The sequence below is a fragment of the Callithrix jacchus genome, chromosome 1, assembly GCF_049354715.1.
Source record: "Callithrix jacchus isolate 240 chromosome 1, calJac240_pri, whole genome shotgun sequence".
NCBI lineage: Eukaryota > Metazoa > Chordata > Mammalia > Primates > Cebidae > Callithrix > Callithrix jacchus.
In genome coordinates, this window is record NC_133502.1 from 195,736,716 (window position 1) to 195,756,561 (window position 19,846).

The 19,846-nt window shown below is 45.6% G+C and overlaps 2 long non-coding RNA genes across 3 annotated transcripts in view; one reads left to right on the top strand and one right to left on the bottom strand.

The window, feature by feature from the left end:
* Positions 1–11,980, bottom strand: part of LOC144577612 (uncharacterized) — a 31,898-nt gene extending 19,918 nt beyond the window's left edge. Inside the window, exon 1 of the long non-coding RNA XR_013521879.1 lies at positions 11,902–11,980. This is a non-coding gene — a long non-coding RNA (uncharacterized LOC144577612). The remainder of the gene's footprint in view (positions 1–11,901) is intronic.
* Positions 11,586–19,078, top strand: LOC118146264 (uncharacterized). Of its 2 annotated transcripts, XR_004731882.3 has the most exons (3): positions 11,586–12,044; positions 13,009–13,234; positions 16,629–19,078. It is a non-coding gene; the product is annotated as an uncharacterized LOC118146264 (long non-coding RNA). The 2 variants fall into 2 exon arrangements; XR_008474296.2 differs by having other exon boundaries at positions 11,586–13,234.
* Positions 19,079–19,846: the final 768 nt, after the last annotated feature.

The following is a 19,846-nucleotide window of genomic DNA, read 5'->3' on the forward strand; positions in this document are numbered from 1 at the left end:
AATCCCAGCTACTAGAGAGGCTGCCTGGCTTGTGGAGCCTCCACAAGACTGAAGGAAGGGCAGTGGCCCCAGGTGACCAGGCCTAGGCCTAGCAGCCCAAGCAGAGGCAGCAGCCACCCCTCACCACAAGAATGGCCCACACATGTCCACCAACCAAAATGTGATACCCCGGACCTGAATGGCAGCTAGCTGCTGGGCAGAGAGGCACCAGGCCAGGGCCCAGGGAAGAAGGGACCTCCCTGGGAGCCTGTGGGTGGGAGTAATCTTTATTCCTGCCAAACTTCTCATTCTGTCATTGTAATGTAAAACCTACGGCCAAGAATCCAAAGAGCAAACACCCACCACAGAGGCTATTCTTCCACTTCTTGAAGTGCCGTCCCCGGGCCAGCAGGATCAGCATCACCCGGGAACTCCACAGACAGGGCAACTCTTGGGCTCTCTTCCAGACCAGTTAAGACTCAGGGGCAGGACCCTGAAGTCTGCATGTTAACAAGATCTCCAGGTGATTCTGATGCAAGTCGGAGAGCCACTGCTCTAGAGTAACACCTCCTTCATTCTGAATATGCTCTTCACTGTCTGTGCCCCAGCAAGCCAGGGCAGCCTGTAAACTGATATTGGCTCCAAGGGTCACTCTTCGGAGTAAACAAATAGCATGCACACATCCTTCTTAACACTTTCATTTCATGTGGTCTGTATCCAAGGGGTTGCGTCAGGCCTGAAATCTAAAGGAACCCCAAGTCCCACTTTTCATTAACCGCTAAGTCACAGCAATCAGTTGGTATATAATAAAGAACTTGGCTGGCCTTCTGGAACCTTGGAGGGAGCCTCTACATCCTTGGAATCTCCAAGTGATAGGAGTGTCCTTGTTATTCCTGGTGGGTTCCAAAGTTTATGCAAAAGACATGACTCGGGATGGAGGCTAGTCATGCCAGAGAGGCCAACTAGCTACTAGAGGGCTGGGGCTTTGAGATAGGAGACACAGGCTACCAGCCTGACCTCTGGGAAGGCTAGATATTGAGCTCAACCACATGGCCGATGATTTGATCAGTTCACAGATTCAATTCATCATGCATCACGCCTACATAAGGAATCCCAAATAGAAACTCGACAGTGAAGCTCAGGTGAGCTTCCTTTGTTGGCAATGCCCTTTGATTACTGCCACACTTGCATGCTGGGAGGATAAAGCATCTCTGAGGATGCCAAAGCTTTGCCTCTGGAAGCCTCGCAGACTTTGCCCCAGGTGTCCCTTCTTCTGTCTGGCTCCAGGTTGTAAATTTTTGCTATAATAAAACTGTCATTGTTAAGTACAGTGCTGTTCTGAGTTCTGTGAGTCATTCTAGCAAATTATCTAATTTAAGATTGGTTGTAGGAATCCACGAAATTATAGTCATCTGGTAAGAAGTAAGGATGGCCCTGGGGACTTCTGAATGTGAGGCTGGTGTCAGAAGTGAGGGCAGTCTTGTGGAAGACGGTGCCCTTAACCTCTCACTTGGCTGACTTTGGAGAGCTGGTGAAGCAGGTTTTGAATCATGGGTTTAAGGGGCAGGGAAATATTAATACATGGTAGGTGAACAAGATGGATAAGACCATTCCTGTTGTAGGCAGAGAGGTCTTATCACATAAACCAAGGAAAGGGAATGTCAAGAAGAGGTGTCAGGTGCAGAAAGGACATCAAAGAGGAGAGGGCTGGGCAGAGATGTGGGCCTTGTCTAACCCTGGTCCCAGATTGTCCTTCTGGAGGTGTCTAGTGCAGACCTTCGCAACCTGTAGCACGTGTACAGATCACCTGGGCGTCTGGTTGGTATGTTAATTCTCATTCGGAGGCTGGGGTGAGCCCCACAGTGCAGGCTCAGAGGGGCCAGCCCTGAGTGACCCAGCTTGGATAAGGATGGCAACTTCCCCCATTCCTTGGCACACAAGAAAGCCAGATCTCACCACAGAGCCATCTTGCCACAGCTGTGGGCAGAGCCCAGGCTCTCCACCCTGCAGCTGGCCAATCAGTGTGTCTGACCTGTCCACATGTACCATCCACCTTCTGTGTGATTTCCATGGCAGGGGTGGAGCAGCCCACAAAGAAAGGGTCCAGGATCTGGTCTCAGAGGCAACAGCCTCAGAGGCATAGAACCCGATGAGATGAAAGTGCTGAGCACCGCAGTCTTGCAGGAACTGGAGCTCAGAGAATTACATGAACAGGGCTGGGCAGTGATACTAACATGAAGGCGTATTTTGGCACAGGGCTGTGCTTTGGGTATGGAGGGTCTAGGAGACGCATGACTTCTGACTTTTAGGCTGTCCCAAGTCAGAAGCTAATGAAATAGCCAGGTGGATCACCAGATGAAAAACTACATTATTAGGCAGGAATTTTCAGAGAAAGAGAACCAATAGCAAGCATAAAAACAGATTTCAAGAAATTGGCTCACATGACTTCAGAGGCGGACAAGTCTGAAATCTGCAGGGCGGGCCAGCAGGCTGAGAACCCCAGGAGGAGTTGACATTGTCGTCTTGAGTCAGAAGGAGGTCTGGAGGCAAATCTTCCCATTCCGAGTCAGAAGGAGGTCTGGAGGCAGATCTTCCCCTTCCGGGAACCTCAGCCTTTGCTCTTAAGGCCTTCAACTGATCGAATGAGGCCCATTCCAAATATGAAGGACAGTCTGCTTTACTCAAGGGCTACTACGTTCATCTTATCCAAAAATTACCTTCTAGAAACATCCAGACAACTGGTTGCTCTGATCAAGCAACCAGGCATCAGAGTTGAGCAAAGTTAACACACAAAATTAACCATTCACAACTGCACAGGAATGACTCTGTCCCTTTGACACACACAACCAATGGCACTGGGGAGACAGGGGCAAATAAGACAAAGACCCTTTTCTCATGGAGGTGTCACGTCTTCCTATCCTACCCAGAGTTACACACGCTTCCTCTAGACAGCCCTTTCAAGGAGAAGCCCTCTGCTACATAACTCTCACCCCTGGCCATGAAATTCTGCAGTTAACACCATCTTCCTTTTCTCAGTATCAAGACAGCATCCTGCGCAAGGCCTGCCCTTCACCCTCAACGTCCCTGGGGTAGTTGTGCCTGTCCTGGGATTCAGAACTTACGTATAACGTAGCCTGGTAGACCCTATGCAGCTGTAGAGATGGGTGCTGTGCTATCCCAAGCTCAGCTGTCACTCATACCTGCTAAGGGAAGAGGGTCCCTCCCTCAGATTCTTCCTGAAAGCACCACATCTTCCTTACACCAGAGTAGGGGGTCCTTATCAGAGATCAATTTACTCATCCTATCTTCTAGTATATGCAAAATTCTTACCATCCATACACAAACACTAGTTCACGACAGCATACACAAGCTGACGTTGTATAATAAGTTCTGTATAATTTAGGAGATGGGTCTCATAATTTATAAAAAATAAAATTGAAGTAGATATCATTGATTAACACTTAGGCATAAATTTGTAGATCTTTCCACCTGGGAGTTTTCTACCTTTCCTGAGCAGCTACAGCTGCTGCTTCTTAAAATGACTCAGAAGCAGATAGAAACCCAAAGCAATGACTAAAACACTGTTTCTGAATGTGCTGGGAGATGGGCCTGGGAATCTATCTTTGTATGAAATATCTTGGATAATTATTATGTATCTTAGAGTTTGAAAATATCTGCCCTAAGGGATCCCTTCTATGAATGGTTAGCCTACTTTAACCATAAAACCGTGCTAGATTAAGAAAAAAAAAGTGACTTGCATGAGAATCTTTATAAATCACTCAACAGGAAGGCAGATGGAATTCCAAGAAGGATGAAATTGCAGCCCAGAGTAGGCATAGAAGAGGACTGCTGGGAAAGTGGGAGAGACTCCAAGGGGGCTTCAAGGTGGAACACTCCAGGGCAGAAGGGGCCTGAGCAGTGGGGTGATTAGGTAGGACACTAGAAGGTCAGCTGGGAGGTCTGCTGCCCAGGCTGCCACCTCCAGAGCCAGGCGCCACTTGGAATTAGGATTTTGTCAGTAAGGAAGAAAGATGTGGGAGGATGGATGTTAAAAGACCACCTGGCAGTTCTGCTGCACATCATGTGGTACTTTCTGCACAGCAAAGATAACAGAAAACCCTAAGATCCTCAAAATGCAGGGGCGGGCATTAAATACAAAGAAGCAAGACCAGATAATGAGACTGAAATCAGACTTTTCATCAGCAACACTGATGCAGAAAGACAATGGGAAAATTTGTCCAAAGTTGTGAGTAGAAAAAAAAAACTTGGTCAGAATTTGTATCCACTGAAACCATCATTCACGAGAGGGCAAGATACAGATACTCTCCATCATGCAAATAGAAAAATAATTCAAGAAAAATATATCACTACTAAAAGACAAATACCAGAAGAACAGCACCGACGAGAAAGGAAAAAACGGAAACCTTACTATTCTTAAAAAGTGGGTGACTATGAAACATTTCATTAATCTGGTATTCTAGAACTAAAATCAGAAATTATATCAACATGGGAGAAAGAGAGGGCTGGGGAGGAAGCAGAGGTGAGAGTGTACTAATATTTTTATTCTGTAAGGGAAGAAGATGTATTTATTAACTACAGATGTCAATACAAAAATACAAGTTTATCTTTGAGGAATCAAAGGTATAATTTCTTAACCATTAGAGGTAAACAAAAACAGAAAACTCAACCTACTCAACAAAAGACAGAAAGAGGCAAAACAGAAGCAACTGGATAAATTAAACCCAAATGTCAAAAGGAGTCTGAACATACCGGTATCACTGGATTAATATTCACATAATAAAAGAGATTTTCAGATCAGACTGCAGAAACCAAACAAAATTCAGTTAGGTGCTTGTTAGGGATGTGTTCCCCCAAATTCATATGCTGAAGCCTTCACTAACCCCCAGTACCTGAGAATGTGATATATTTGGAGGCACTGCCATACAGAGGTGACTAAGTTAAAACTGGGTTGTCAGGTGGGCCCTAATCTAATTCGACTGGTGTCTTGAAAGAAGATAAATTGGGGTACACAGAGAGATCCCAGGGGCACACATGCACAGAGGCAAGAGCACGTGCAGAGGCAGCCAGGCCACCTGCATGCCAAGGAGAGTGGCCCCGGGGAGGCCAGCCCTGCCGGCACCTTGATTTTGGACTCCCTGCCTCCAGAACTGTGAGGCAGCACATTGCTGTAGATTCCGACACCAAGTCTGTGGTGTGTAGTTACAGCAGCCTCAGCAAATGGATACAGTGCTCTTTACACTCTCTTTTAGTCCATCTATTGAAAAACACAGATTGTTTTAGAAAATTAAACCATGAGTTGCTTAGTCTCTTTTGCTGACACTGAAAAAAATGGTACAGAAACCGCTAAAAATGAAAGTATAGGAAAAGATACACTATACAGGTGCCAATAAAAAGGCTCATATGGCGATATTAATCAGACAAAATGAATGTAAACAACAAAGTATGCAAAGGCACAAAAAGAACAATTTCCATTAACAAAAATAATCCACCAAGAGCATCATGTACCTTTATCAACTTCACGACATAGCTTCAAAATACAAACCAAGCAAATAATGATAATAAAAGGTGACATTAGCAGCCATATTCATAGATATTAAAATCAAATTCACCAGACAAAAATAAGACAATACAAAAATTGAAATAACAACTAATAAGATTTATTTAGAACCCAGTACCTAACAAAAAGTAGAGAAGGGAGAGGTTATAAACACACGCCCCCATGCACCCATGGACAGTTTTAACCAAAACTGCCTATGCGGTATTAGGCCACAAAAGAAATGTGACATTCTACAAAGAATCCATACTGGCTATACCACTAAATACAATGGACAATTATAAAGGAAGGACAAAAAGCTTGTGTCAGTTATCAATTTATTGCCTCCCAATTCTGAATGCATCCTTCAATATCTTCTCCGAATAAACAACGGAATTCCCTTAAGCGTTTCTCCTTTAGAGAGAGCACGATGTTAAGCTTTCTGGGCAGAGGGTGATGGTCGAACACTGGAGAAGGAAAAGGGTTCCCGCGGTTCCCGGCTCAGGCCACAGAAGCAACTAGTTCTGCAACCTGCAGCCTTGTTCGGGCCACCTGTTCGGCCTGGAACCCAGAGCTCTACATGGCCCGCCATCTCTGGACTCCCTCGACAAACCCCGCGTAACCTCCATGGTCTGGGAAGACCTGCACTGAGCAATCTTTCCTTCTGCACATCTGGCACCTCTGGACATGCTGGTGCCCGAACTCGCACCGCAGTCCACCTCAAGCTGCTGCTCCCCAGCCTGCACTCCAGAGGGTGGCCAACTGTGACCAACAGCACCTCCAGACCAGCGCTGGCCTGCCTGAACCAGTGGCTGTCCCTGCTCTCCCGCTGAACCACACCTTCCCTAACAAGCTGGTTCTTCCCTGAAACTCTCCCAGGTATGCCCTTGCTCCTGTGCCCCACAATACCACACAGAATTTCCATCTCCTCCAGTTACTCTCTCATCGTACCTAATAATTCTGTTTAATATAATGCTCCCTCCTGGGGTTCCCATCTCCTGACTGGACCCAGACTGTTACAAAGATAGTTGGAAAAACAAAAAACAAAATATGATATGCCTGGGAAATTCTTGAACATTAAATAACTGAGGCTTAGAAAACATTAAAAAGGTAAGTGACACATTATAGAAATGAACAAAAAACTGGATATCACAACTAGGGGATATGGTCATATCAGCACTCATTAGGAAATATGCACATTTACTAGAGGTTTTTTGTTGTTGTTTTTTAGTAGAAGAGTGGGTTAATTCATCTGATCCTCAACAAACCTGACAAAAATAAGCAACGGGGAAAGGATTCCCTATTAATAAGTGGTGCTGGAAGAAGTGGCTAGCCATATGGAGAAAAATTGAAACTGGACCCCTTCCTTACACCTCACACAAAAATTAACTCAAGCTAGATTAAAGACTTAAATGTAAAACCCAAAACTTTAAAAACCGTAGAAGAAAATCTGGGCAATACCATTCAGGACAGAGGCACCGGCAAAGATTTCATGACAAAAATCACCAAAAGCAATTGCATTAAAACAAAATTGACAAATGCGATCTAATTAAACTAAGAAGCTTCTGAACAGCAAAAGAAACTATTATCAAGGCAAACAGACAATCTACAGCATGGGAGAAAAGTTTGGCAATCTAGCCACCTGACAAAGGTCTAGTATCAAGAATCTACAAAAAAAGGGCCAGGCGCGGTGGCTCATGCCTGTAATCCCAGCACTTTGGGAGGCCGAGGCGGGTGGATCACGAGGTCAAGAGATCAGGACCATCCTGGTCAACATGGTGAAATCCCGTCTCTACTAAAAGTACAAAAAAAAAAAATTAGCTGGGCATGGTGGCGTGTGCCTGTAATCCCAGCTACTCAGGAGGCTGAGGCAGGAGAATTGCCTGAACCCAGGAGGTGGAGATTGCGGTGAGCCGAGATCGCGCCATTGCACTCCAGCCTGGGTAACAAGAGCGAAACTCCGTCTCAAAAAAAAAATAAAAATAAAAATAAAATAATAATAATCTAAAAAAAAACCCTTAAATTTACAAGAAAAAAAACCAAATAACTCTATTAAAAAATGGGCAAAGAACATGAACAGACACTTCTCAAAAGAAGACATATGGGCCGGGTGCGGTGGCTCATGCCTGTAATCCCAGCACTTTGGGAGGCAGAGGCAGGTGGATCACAATGTCAAGAGATCGAGACCATCCTGGTCAACATGGTGAAACTCCGTCTCTACTAAAAATACAAAAAATTAGCTGGGCATGGTGGTGTGTGTCTGTAATCCCATCTACTCAGGAGGCTGAGGCAGGAGAATTGCCTGAACCCAGGAAACGGAGGTTGCGGTGAGCCGAGATCGCGCCATTGCACTCCAGCCTGGGTAACAAGAGCGAAACTCTGTCTCAAAAAAAAAAAGAAAAGAAAAGAAAAGCCAGTTTTGGCGCCCCCTGCCAGTCACAGTGCACAGTGCAGGATGATCTGCCTCATGGTCAGCATCAGCCCAGGCCAGTCTAGGTAGAAGGGTGGGTTGTGAGACATCAGGGAGCAGGAACTCCCCAACCTATGCAAGTGGACCTCCCCCTGTGAAGCTCTTAGTCGTCGTCGTTGTCGTCGTTGTTGTTGTTGTTTTTGACAGGGTCTCACTGTCGCCCAGGATGAAGTACAGTGGTGCAGTCACGATTCACTGAAGCCTCAGCCTCAACCTGCCGGACCCAAGGGATCTTCCCCTCTCAGCCTTCCAAGTAGCTGCGAATCCCGTTGCTCCACTGCTGGGTGCAAATGTATTCAGGAAAACTAAGTCTTCTTGTTGGATTGTACCCTTTATCATTATGCAATGGCCTTCATTGTCCTAATTAATTTTGATTGTTTTAAAGTCTCTTTTATCAAGTTTGAGAATAGCAACTCCTGGCCACGTGTGGCAGCTCAAGCCTGTTATTTCAGCACTTTGAGAGGTCGAGGCAGGCGAATCACCTGAGGTCAGAAGTTCAAGACCAGTCTGGCCAACATGGTGAAACCTCTTCTCTAGTAAAAATACAAACATTTTATTTTGTATTTGGGCGTGGTGGTGCACACTTATAATCCCAGCTACTCGGGAGGCTAAGCATGGGGAATCGCTTGAACCCAGGGGGCAGATGTTGCAGTAAGCCAAGATCAAGCCACTTTGCTCCAGCCTGGGCAACAGAGTGAGACTCCATTTCATAACAGAAAGAAAGAAACAATAGCAACTCCTGGGCTAGATGCAAAGGCTTATGCCTGTAATCCCAACACTTTGGGTGGCCAAGGTAGGTGGATCATTTGAGCTCAGTTTGAGACCAGTATGAGCAACACAATGAAAATGCATCTCTACCAAAGAGTACAAAAATCAGCCAGGTGTGGTGGTGTGCACCTGTAGTCCCAGATACTGGGAGGCTGAGGTGGGAGGATCACTTGAACCTAGGAGGTTAAGGCTGCAGTGACCCATAATTACAACACTACACTCCAACTTGGGCAACAGAGTGAGATACTGTCAGAGAGAGAGAGAGAGAGAGAGAGAGAGAGAGAGAGAGAGAGAATAGCGACTCCTGCTTTTTTTTTGTTTGTTTGTTTGCATGGTAGATACGTTTTTATTTTTTTATTTGGAGCCTGTGGATGTCATGACATGTGAGACCAGTCTCTTGAATATGGTTGAGTCTTGTCTTTATATCCAGCTTATTTCTGAATCAAAGTCTTAAATGCAAGACCTCAAACCTTAAGAACTCTAGAAGAAAACCTAGGAAATACCATTCAGGATATCAGCCTTGGGGAAGAACTTATGACTAGGTCCTCAAAAGCAGTTGCAACCAAACCAAAAATTGGCAAGTGTGACCTAATTAAACTAAAGAACTTCTACACAGCAAAGGAAACTCAACAGAGTAAGCAGACAACCTACAGAATGGGAAAAATTCTTCACAAACTATGCATCTGACAAAGGTCTAATATCCAGAATCTACAAGAAACTTTAACAAATCCATAAGCAAAAAACAACCTCATGGAAAAGTGGGCAAAGGATGCGAATGGGCACTTCTCAAAAGAACACATACAATCAGCCTCCACAAACACTTGAAAAAAATGCTCAACATCACTAATCATTAGAGTAGGGAACATTGAAACCATCATGAGATACCATCTCACACCAGTCAGAATGGTTATCAGCAAAAAGTCAAAAAAATAACATGCTGGTCAGGCTGTAGAGACATGGGAACACTTATACACTGTTGGTGTGTTTGTAAATTCATTCAGCCACTGTGGAAAGTGGCTGAAGTTTTTTCAGTTTGAAGATTTTTTCCAAGAACTTAGAAAAGAACCACCATTCAACTCAGCGATCCCATAACTGTGCATATCTCCAAAGGGAGATACATCATTCTAAAAAAAAAAAAAAAGACACTTGCGCCTGTATGTTTTATTCATAAGAGCAAGATACAGAATCAACCTAGATGCTCATTAACAGTGGATTAGGATAAAGAAAATGTGGTACATATACACTATGGAATACTACTCAGCCATAAAATCTAATCAAATTATGTCCATTGCAGGACCACAGATACATCTGGAGGCCATATCTTAAGCACATTAAGCAGGAACAGAAAACCAAATACCACATAGTTTTCCTTATAAGTGGGAGCTAAGCATCGGGTACAGATGGACATCAGGATGGGAACAATAGGCACTGGGATGCTGCAGAAGGTAGCGGGGAGGGGGCAAGTGCTGAAAACCTACCTATTGGGTACTATCTAGGTGCTGGGGATCATTCATACCCCAGAACTTAGCATTGCACAATATGCCCATGTAACAAACCTGTACATGTACCCCTTGAACCTAAAGTAAAAGTTTGTTTTAAATCTCATGAGATTCACTGAAGGAATTAAAAGAGGTTGAGCCCATCCATCCCTCATCCAAAATCCAGGAGTGGCTCACAAACGCTCTGGTCTGAGAGCTTCAATATGGGTTTCTTGATACAATACAATGTGGGTTTCTTGATACGACACAAATATACTTGCAATGGGCCGGGTGTGGTGGCTCACACCTGTAATCCTGGCACTTTGGGAGGCTGAGGTGGGCGGATCATGAGGTCAGAATTTCGAGATCAGCCTGGCCAACATAGTGAAAACCTGACTCTACTAAAAATATGAAAAAAATTAGCTTGTCATGGCGGTAAGCCCCTGTGTCCCAGCTACTCAGGAGGCTGAGGCAGGAGAATAGGAGAGTCGCTTGAACTCGGGAGGCAGAGGTTGTGGTGAGCTGAGATCAGGCCACTGCATTCCAGCCTGGGAGACAGTGACAGGTATGAAGTGTGGGCTCAACACAGAGGGCTTTTAAAAAACTTGTTTATTCATCCTGCAACAAGGCAACATGCTAATTTCTCTAATGAATAAACCTAGCTCTGTGGGAAAACGGGTCCCCAGACTACCCAGTCTGAAGATAGCTCACACACTTGAAAAGCACACCAAAAAATGCAACACAACCCCTGGCTTCTCTTGCTTGTCCCTGGAGACCTTTTGCTTGGTGAACTCAGGCTACTGAGACATTACCAGAGGAAAAACTGAACACTTAATATCACAGAAAGCAACAGACCATCATTGTCTACATTAAGTAGGAACTTCAATTTAGGGGCAAGCCAAAAGCAGGGCACGCCTAGCCCCAATGCTCCCGATTTGGAGCTGCAGATCAAATGGCACTGGTAAGTCACTTGTTTTGAGCGTTTTTCTTCTTCCTAGAAAGACTAGTCTCAAACAAATTGGCTTTCGCAGGCGCCCAAAATGTGATCGGAGGTGCGCGGGTCAACTTTCGCGATTCGAGAGCAGCCGCGCTGTAGTGACGCTGTGGCAAAGGTAATCAGAATGGGATTGGGCGAGAACTCTGTAGACTGACGGCCCGAGAGCGAAGTCACGCCCGTGGAGGGCCTAAGCCGCTCAGAGCCGGGAGCGCAGAATCCAGCGCTACCATCTTGAAGCCGTGGGACCTCTGTGCCAGTGCCATGCGCTGCAGCGCGCCAGTGGTTGGCCGCGAAAGCCCGCCTCCCGGCGCTCTCGGGCCAGAAACCGTCTCAAAGAGCATGCGTACCTGCCCTAGCGCGCGGGAACGGACCTCTCCCGCGGCGATTGGGGGAAAGGCAGGGGAGTTAAGGGGACCCCTAGGGGTGCCCCTACGGGCTACCAGGGTTGGACGCACAGGCATGGTCACGTCGGGGTATTGCCAAGCTTTTGGCACAGCTGGTCAGGTGGCCAGACTGCACGCAGCTTAGATGGAGACGTCTTGAGCTGTTTGCGCAGGACCTCTAGAGGCCCTCCAGGTGGTGGCAAGCGGAAGGGTGAAGCGGCACTAGGAACAGGCTGGAGAAGGGGGTCGCGTCTAACATCAGAATAACTTACAATTCTTCCCCAAAGAGCGCGGCACCCGCTGAGCTGGGAAAAGGTGTTGAATCAGGCGCCAGTCCTTGGACGGTCAGTCGACAGGGGGACAGGACTCAATTTCCTCCCAACAAAACACCTTTGTTGAATCACAGCCTGCCCAGGTATATGCTGTGTGACCGTGAGCAGGTCACATCATTCTCTCTGAGACCCTGTTTCCTGATATGTTGGGTGCTGAAACTCACGTCAAAAGGGCCTGTGGGGTTTACAAGAGCCGATCTGTGTACAGAGGTCAGCAAGCTACAGCCACGGGAGTTAAAATCACTACCACAATGGCAAAGAGCCCTGGAAAACACTGCAGGCTCCATTCTACCCACTGAAAAATCCAAAGGGCTGAGCAGCTCACCTGTCTCTCCCAAACTAGGATCCAGGCAATGAGAGGTGCTGGTGCTTGGGTGGGTGCACAGCAGCATCTAGTGGACTAGAAGGAGAACTGACGAAGTGTCACAATGACATTGGGAAGAGAAAGTTTCAAGGCTAGGAAAAGGTTGGCAGAGAAGTCAGGAAGGAGGCCGGCATGCTGAGTGTCCCCAGCAGGGAGATCAGATGAGGTCCCTTAACAGTCCTCAGGACCTCAAGCCCCCGTGCGCTAGCTGAGGGTGTCCTTCTCCCTCTTGCAGCACCCCCCTGGGTGCTGGGTCTCCTGGTCCTAAGGGCTCAGGGGCCCAACTTTTTCAAGTTCTGTTCCATGTGTTTTCAGCTGCTCCATGTGCCTCCAGCTGAGGGCACTGACCCCACTGCCCCAGTCCCCAGTGCTCAGAGGCCAGGATAGTAGAAAGCTCTGTGCCAGGGTACAGCCAAGGCGTCCTCCACACCTCTGGCCCACACATTGGCAGCTGGGCCCTGTGTCACTCTGACACCAGATCCTAGGGTTTCTGGCTCTGCCATCTCTGCTGTGAGGCTCCATTCCAATCACATGGCTCAGCAGGGGGGGCACTATACCTGTCCCTTCCCCTTCTCTGTACTCCTTCTGCTTTCCTGCATGCCCTGTACGGGAGCCCTCTTCCCTCCTCCTACTGCCGAAAGAATTCAGAAGATACCAACTTTCTCCTCTTTTCCCATCTCCAGTGGAGGTCCTAGCAGGACCCCCTCATAAGCCGTGAAGGTTAAATGGGAGAAGTTGTACTGAGCTTGAAGCACAGGCAGGTCCCACAGCAAATGCTCAAAAACTGGAAGCCACCATCTGCATCATCCCCATCAACCAGAGGAGCAAAGAGCCTGCCTTTTCTGAGAAGAGCATTTACATATTGATAGAAATTCCTTGATTATATTTATCATCACCAATTTTAAGGATGTAAGTAGATGTACATATTCATATGTATCTAAAATATATTAAGTTTTTTAAAGTAGGTTATTAAAGGATATGTACAAGATACTCTAGTTTTTTTTTTTTTTTTTGAGACAGAGTATCACTCCAACCTCTGCCCACTGAGTTCAAACAATTCTCCTGCCTCAGCCTCCAAAGTAGCTGGGACTACAGGCGCCTGTCACTGCTCCTGGCTAATTTTTGTATTTTTAGTAGAGACAGGTTTAATCATCTTGGCCAGGCTGGTCTTGAACTCCTGACCTCATGATACACGTGCCTCAGCTTCCCACAGTGCTGAGATTACAGGCAGGAGCCACCGCGCCAGGCCAAGATACTCTAGATTTTTTAAATGAATATATGGCTGGGTGTGGTGGCTCACATCTGTAATCCTAGCACTTTGGGAGGCCAAGGTGGGCAGATCAAGAGGTCAAGAGATTGAGACCATCCTGACCAACATGGTGGAAACCCATCTCTACTCAAAATACAAAAATTAGCCGGGCATGGTGGTGGACCCCTGTAGCGCTAGCTACCCAGCAGGCTGAGGCAGGAGAATTGCTTGAACCCAGGAGGCAGAGGTTGCAGTGAGCCGAGATTGCACCACTGCACTCCAGTCTGGCGACAGAGCAAGACTCTGTTTCAATCATAAACAAACAAACAAATAAATAAAATACATACCCCACATGCTCAAATATACGCTGAACCTGTAACCCAGCAGCTTAGCAACCTAACCTCAAACCACATTTTAAAACTCTTTTCTTTCCCCTTTCCTCTCCCCTGCTAACCTGAAGATGTAACTTTGAGACAAACTGCAGATGTGTTTCTTCTCCTCTTGCAATCCAGCCTTGGAATGCGCTGTGAACCTCCACTCCCTTTCTTTTCCTGTTCTATGCCCCTATGCCTAATGCACATTTACTTACCTAGTTGCTTGCTAAGCACACACCATACTCACTTCTCTGGTCATCTATTTCCTTAGATGCTTCAGTGGTCAGATCCTGATATGAACCATGCACCTCCTCCAGCCACAATGGCATCGGCCCCTTCCACAGATAGAAAAATAATTCGAGACAAGCCACTGGAGCAGGTCATACCACCTGACACTTCCCAGCCCCTCTGCCTCTTTTCCTTTCAAATCATCTCTTTAAAAACCCCTGTGTTCAGCTGGGCAGTGGCTCATGCCTATAATCCAAGCACTTTGGGAGGCCGAGGGGCAGATCAGAAGGTCAGGAGTTAGAGACCATCCTGGCCAAGAGGTTGAAACCCCGTCTTTACTAAAAATACAAAAATTAGCTGGGCTTGATGGCATGTACCTATAGTCCCAGCTACTTGGGAGGCTGAGGCAGGAGAATGGCTTGAACCCGGGAGGCAGAGGTTGCAGTGAGCTGAGATGGTGCCACTGCACTCCGGCCTGGCGACAAGCAAGACTCCATCTCAAAAAACAAAAACAAAACAAACAAACAAACAAAAAACCCATGTTTAACCAGGCACGTGGCTCACACCTGTAATCCCAGCAATTTGGGAAGCCGAAGCGGGCAGGTCTCGAGGTCAGGAGATGGAGACCATCCTGACTAACACGGTAAAACCCTGTCTCTACTAAAAATTCAAAAAATTAGCTGGGCAGGGTGGTAGTGCCTGTAGTCCCAGCTACTCGGGAGGTTGAGTCAGGAGAATCGCTTGAACCCGGGACATGTAGGTTGCAGTGAGCCAAGGGCCCCACCGCCCTCCAGCCTGGGCAACAGAGTGAGAAAAACAAACTAAAAACCCTGTGTTCTTTCCTCACAGAAGAGTGGAACTGCTCTCTGCTCCTCCCCTTGCTCGCATAGTTAATAAAATTCTTGCTTTTTTTTTTTTTTGATGGAGTCTCACTCTGTCACCAGGCTGAAGTGCAGTGGCTATGATCTCAGCCCACTGCAATCTCCACCTCCTGGTTTCAAGCAATTCTCTTGCCTCAGCCTCCGAAGTAGCTAATTTTGTATTTTTAGTAGAGAAGGGGTTTCACCATGTTGGCCAGGTTGGTCTCCATCCTCATGATCCACCCACCTTGGCCTCCCAAAGTGCTGGGATTACAGGCATGAACCACCTCCCCAGGACAAAATTCTTGCTTTTTGAATCACATTTCATTATTATTTTGATTTCTTTCTAAGAAGTGAGCAGCTGGGCCCTTTTGCTAGTCACATGAGTGACTGGGGCAAATGTATCAGTCGAGGTTTATCAAGCCAGATTTAGGTTGTTTCTGAGAAAAGCAGGAGCAAAACATGCATCTGTGGCTGTTTTTCTGAAGAGGATTTCAGGAGGTTTCCTATTTTTTTAAAAAGAACATTTATTTTATTTTGTTTTGTTTTATTTTATTTTATTTTTGAGATGGAGTCTTGCTCTGTCACACAGGCTGTAGTGCGGTGGTGTGATCTCGGCTCACTGCAGCCTCTGCCTCCTGGGTTTAGGGGATTCTCCCGACTCAGCCTCCTGAGTAGCTGGAATTACAGAAGCGCAACACCACACCCAGCTAATTTTTGTATTTTTAGTAGAGACAGGGTCTCACTGTGTTGGCCAGGCTGGTCTCAACCTCCTGACCTCAAGTGATCCACCCACCTCGGCCTCCCAAAGTGCTGGGATTACAGGCTTGAGCCACCATGCCCGGCTGGGAACCAGAGTTTTTAAGAATAATTTGGTGGGTATCGGCTCAGGAAGTAGAGAGTGCTGGTCGGGTTGGAGATGGAATCACAAGGTCTGGAAATGAGTTCTTGCTGATTTCTGTTCCTCGATGGGATTGCAGGCCTGGTGGTATCATCTGCTGCAACAGAATTCAGGGTCTGCAAAATATCTCAAGCACTGATCTTAAGTTTTGCAACAGTGATATTATTCTCAGAAACAATTTGGGGAGGTTCAGACTCCTGTAGCCAGAGGCTGCATAGCCCCTAAATTTCTAATCTTGTAGCTAATATGTTAGTCCTACAAAGGCAGACCAGTCCCTAGGCAAAAAGGGTCTTTTCCAGGGAACGACTATTATCACTTTTGTTTCAGAATTTAAACTATAAACAATTCCTTCCCAAGGCTAGTTCAGCCTATGCCCAGGAATGAACTAAGACACGTTAGAGGTTAGAAGCAAGGTGTGGTCTGTTAAGTCTGATCTCTTTCACTGTCATAATTTTCTCAGTTATGACTTTTGCAATGGTGATTTCAGTGGGGTGATTATAGTAGGTTAATGTTCCTCCTCTTCAGGTTTATCCAAGGGCGGGTGGAGTCATGGAACTGTCCAGCAGGCACTGAAAGTAAAAAGTCTGTGATAAGCCACATAAATTTCTAGCTGGGCTAGTGGGAAAGGGGTCTCCTGGACACCAAGAAGTAAGGGGATCATCCTTGATTTATTTTGTTTTTCTCTCCCCAGTTGCAAAGCTGTCCTGCAGCCTCAGGAGTGGCAGAAGGACCTAAAACCCTGAGAAATCACTTGACTCATTGGGCAGAGGATGAGGAAACAGATCTCTGTGTCGGAACAGTATCGGGGAAATTTCTTTTTGTTTCTTTCTGTACTTCATTTGGAAGGCTGACTTAGATGCATGTAACTGCACAGCAGCACAGGGGACTGCAGCATTGATAGGAGCATGAGAAAAGAACCCTGCAAGCCTGATGTGTGCAAGAGGAGATAGCTAAAAGGGATTCGTTAAATGGATGTATGAACTAACACAAGTCTTAGGATTACCCTGAGCTATGCAGGCACAGAAGCAGAGCAAGGGCTTTGAGAACTGAACTATAATACAAACCACAACTCAACTGCCAGATTTACCCGAGTGTTGCATGAGCCATGTGGACACACCAGCATAGCAATGGCCCGAAAACTGCACTGAGACTGGAACAACTGCCAGAGAAAACAAGACAGGGCCGGGTATGGTGGCTCATGCCTGTAATTCCAGCACTTTGGGAGGCCAAGGTGAGCAGATCATGCGGTCAGGAGTTCAAGACCAGCCTGGCCAACATAGTGAAACCCCGTCTCTACTAAAAATGTGAAAAGTAGCTGGGCGTAGTGGTGGGCACCTGTAATCCCAGCTACTTGGGAGGCTGAGGCAGCAGAATAGCTTGAACCCAGGAGGCAGAGGTTGCAGTGAGCTGAGACTGCACCACAGCACTCCAGCCTGGGCAACAGTGCAAGGCTCCATCTCAAAAAAATAAATAAATAAATAAATAAATAAAAAGTAAATGAAAGAAAACAAGACAGAACGTGGTTTCATCTAAACTATGTTGAATGCTCAATACAACAACAACAAAATGAACATTCTCTGACAGATTTTAGTAGGAACCAGAATCTCACAACATGATGAGCAAACTGTCCAGATCCTCTCTGAAATTATGCAGTAGAACATAAGACAACGCTGACCAACTCTCAAGGAAAAGACAATCAACAATCCAGCCTTGAAATGACCCACAGGAAGGAACAATTTATATTTTAATTGGAAGTTTGGTTAAAATTTAATTCTAGTTAAAGTTATAATTACATTTAAAATGTAAAGAGAAAGTGTCTATTATAACTATTCTCAAAAAATAAAAATAAAGGTTAGTACTCTTAAAATTAATGGGAAGATACAAGTCCTCAGCGGAAAAGAAGAAATTATAAATAAGAAGCAAATGGAAATCTTAAATGCATATGCAATGTCTAAAATAAAAAATATACTGATTAGACTCAATTATAGACTGGAGAAAAAAATAATCAGTGAAATGGAAGATAGTTGAATAGAAATGATACAATATGAAGAACAAAGAAATAAAGATTGAGCAGTAATCCTCTGAACCGCAGAGATGTGCGGGACACTAACAGCATCTCTAACTCTGCCCATTAGAGTGCCTGAGAGAAAGAAGATAATGCAGAAAAAAAAATGAGGGTAAATTGGCTGAAAACCTCCCAAATTTGTGAAACATAGATCCAAGAAGGTCAGAAAAGCCTCACCCTCATAGATCGTAACAGCCTGCTCAAAATCAAACAAAAGAAAAATATCTAGAAAACAGGGGGAAAATATCACATTATACATGAGGAAATTACAATATGAATCCTTGCAATTTCTCAGAAAGATGCCAGAAGAAAGCAGAACAACATTTTTAAATGTTAAAAAAGATAACTGGCCATGCGTGGTGGCTCACACCTGTAATCCCAGCACTTTGGGAGGCTGAGGCAGGTGGATCACAAGGTCAGGAGTTCAAGATCTGCCTGACCAACATGGTGAAATCCTGTCTCTACTAAAAATACAAAAATTAGCTGGGTGTGGTGGCAGGCACCTATAATCCCAGCTACTCAGGAGGCTGAGGCAGGAGAATTGCTTGAACCTCGGAAGTGGAGGTTGCAGGAGCTGAGATCATACCACTGCACTCTAACCTGAGTGACAGAGCGAGATTCTGTCTCAGAAGAAAAAAAAAAGGGAAAGAAAAAGAGAACTATCAACCCAAGATACTACATGCAGCAAAAATATCTTTAAAGATTGAAAGAGGGGCCAGGCGTGGTGGCTCAAGCCTGTAATCCCAGCACTTTGGGAGGCTGAGGCGGGGGTAGATCATGAGGTCAAGAGATCGAGACCATGCTGGTCAACATGGTGAAACCCCGTCTCTACTAAAAATAGAAAAAATTAGCTGGGCACGGTGGCGTGTGCCTGTAATCCCAGCTACTCAGGAGGCTGAGGCAGGAGAATTGCCTGAACCCAGGAGGCGGAGGTTGTGGTGAGCCAAGATCGCGCCATTGCACTCCAGCCTAGGTAACAAGAGTGAAACTCCATCTCAAAAAAAAAAAAAAAAGATTGAAGGAGGAAAAGGAAAAAAAAAATGAATGACATGGATTTTGGAAAAAAAGCTAAGAGACTTCATCACTGGACAACTGGTTCTAAAATGATGTGAGAGTAATACACAAAGACTGAAATGCAATTCGATAGGAAGCTTGGAGCTTCAGGAATAAAGTAAGAGCAAGAGAATAGTCCATATATGTGTAAGTGTGATACCCTATTTTCCTCCTCTTAAATTCTTGACTCTAAGTAAGACTTGTGAAAAAAAAAAATCATAGTAGCATCTCAGAGGTCAAGGTTCAGTTATGCAGATGTAGCACATAGGACAACTGTAATGAAGAGTGAAGGGTGTAAGTGTCTATGTGGCCATTAGGTGACTACATTTTACTTGAATTGATAAATTATTAACTCCAATTAGAAGGTGAAAGGTTTGGTATATATACTGTTATTCCCATAACAACTAAATACGGTTACAAATTCACCCCCCAAAATTACTGAACCTCAATAGTTCTATGTCCAGGAGATATGAATAAAGCAGCTAAAATATTCACATACAGGCTTTTCTATGAAAGTAACTTAAATTTCTCTTGCTTAAGTACCTTGAAGTGAAATTGCTGGGTCATATAGCAAATGTATCTCTCCCAACCTTCCCCCACAGGACTGGGTTAGCACCTGCACTTTTGTTCTTAGAGGCTCTTCCCTCTGGTATTCTTGGGGGAAAGACCAGATGGATACACGGATGGCTCACTTCAAAGTTGCCATATTTTTCAGGAGCTGCAGAGCCTGAAGCCCAGCTCCTGAGCAACTGCCTCTCTGCTGACTTGGGGGAATCCCCATCCTGCATAGT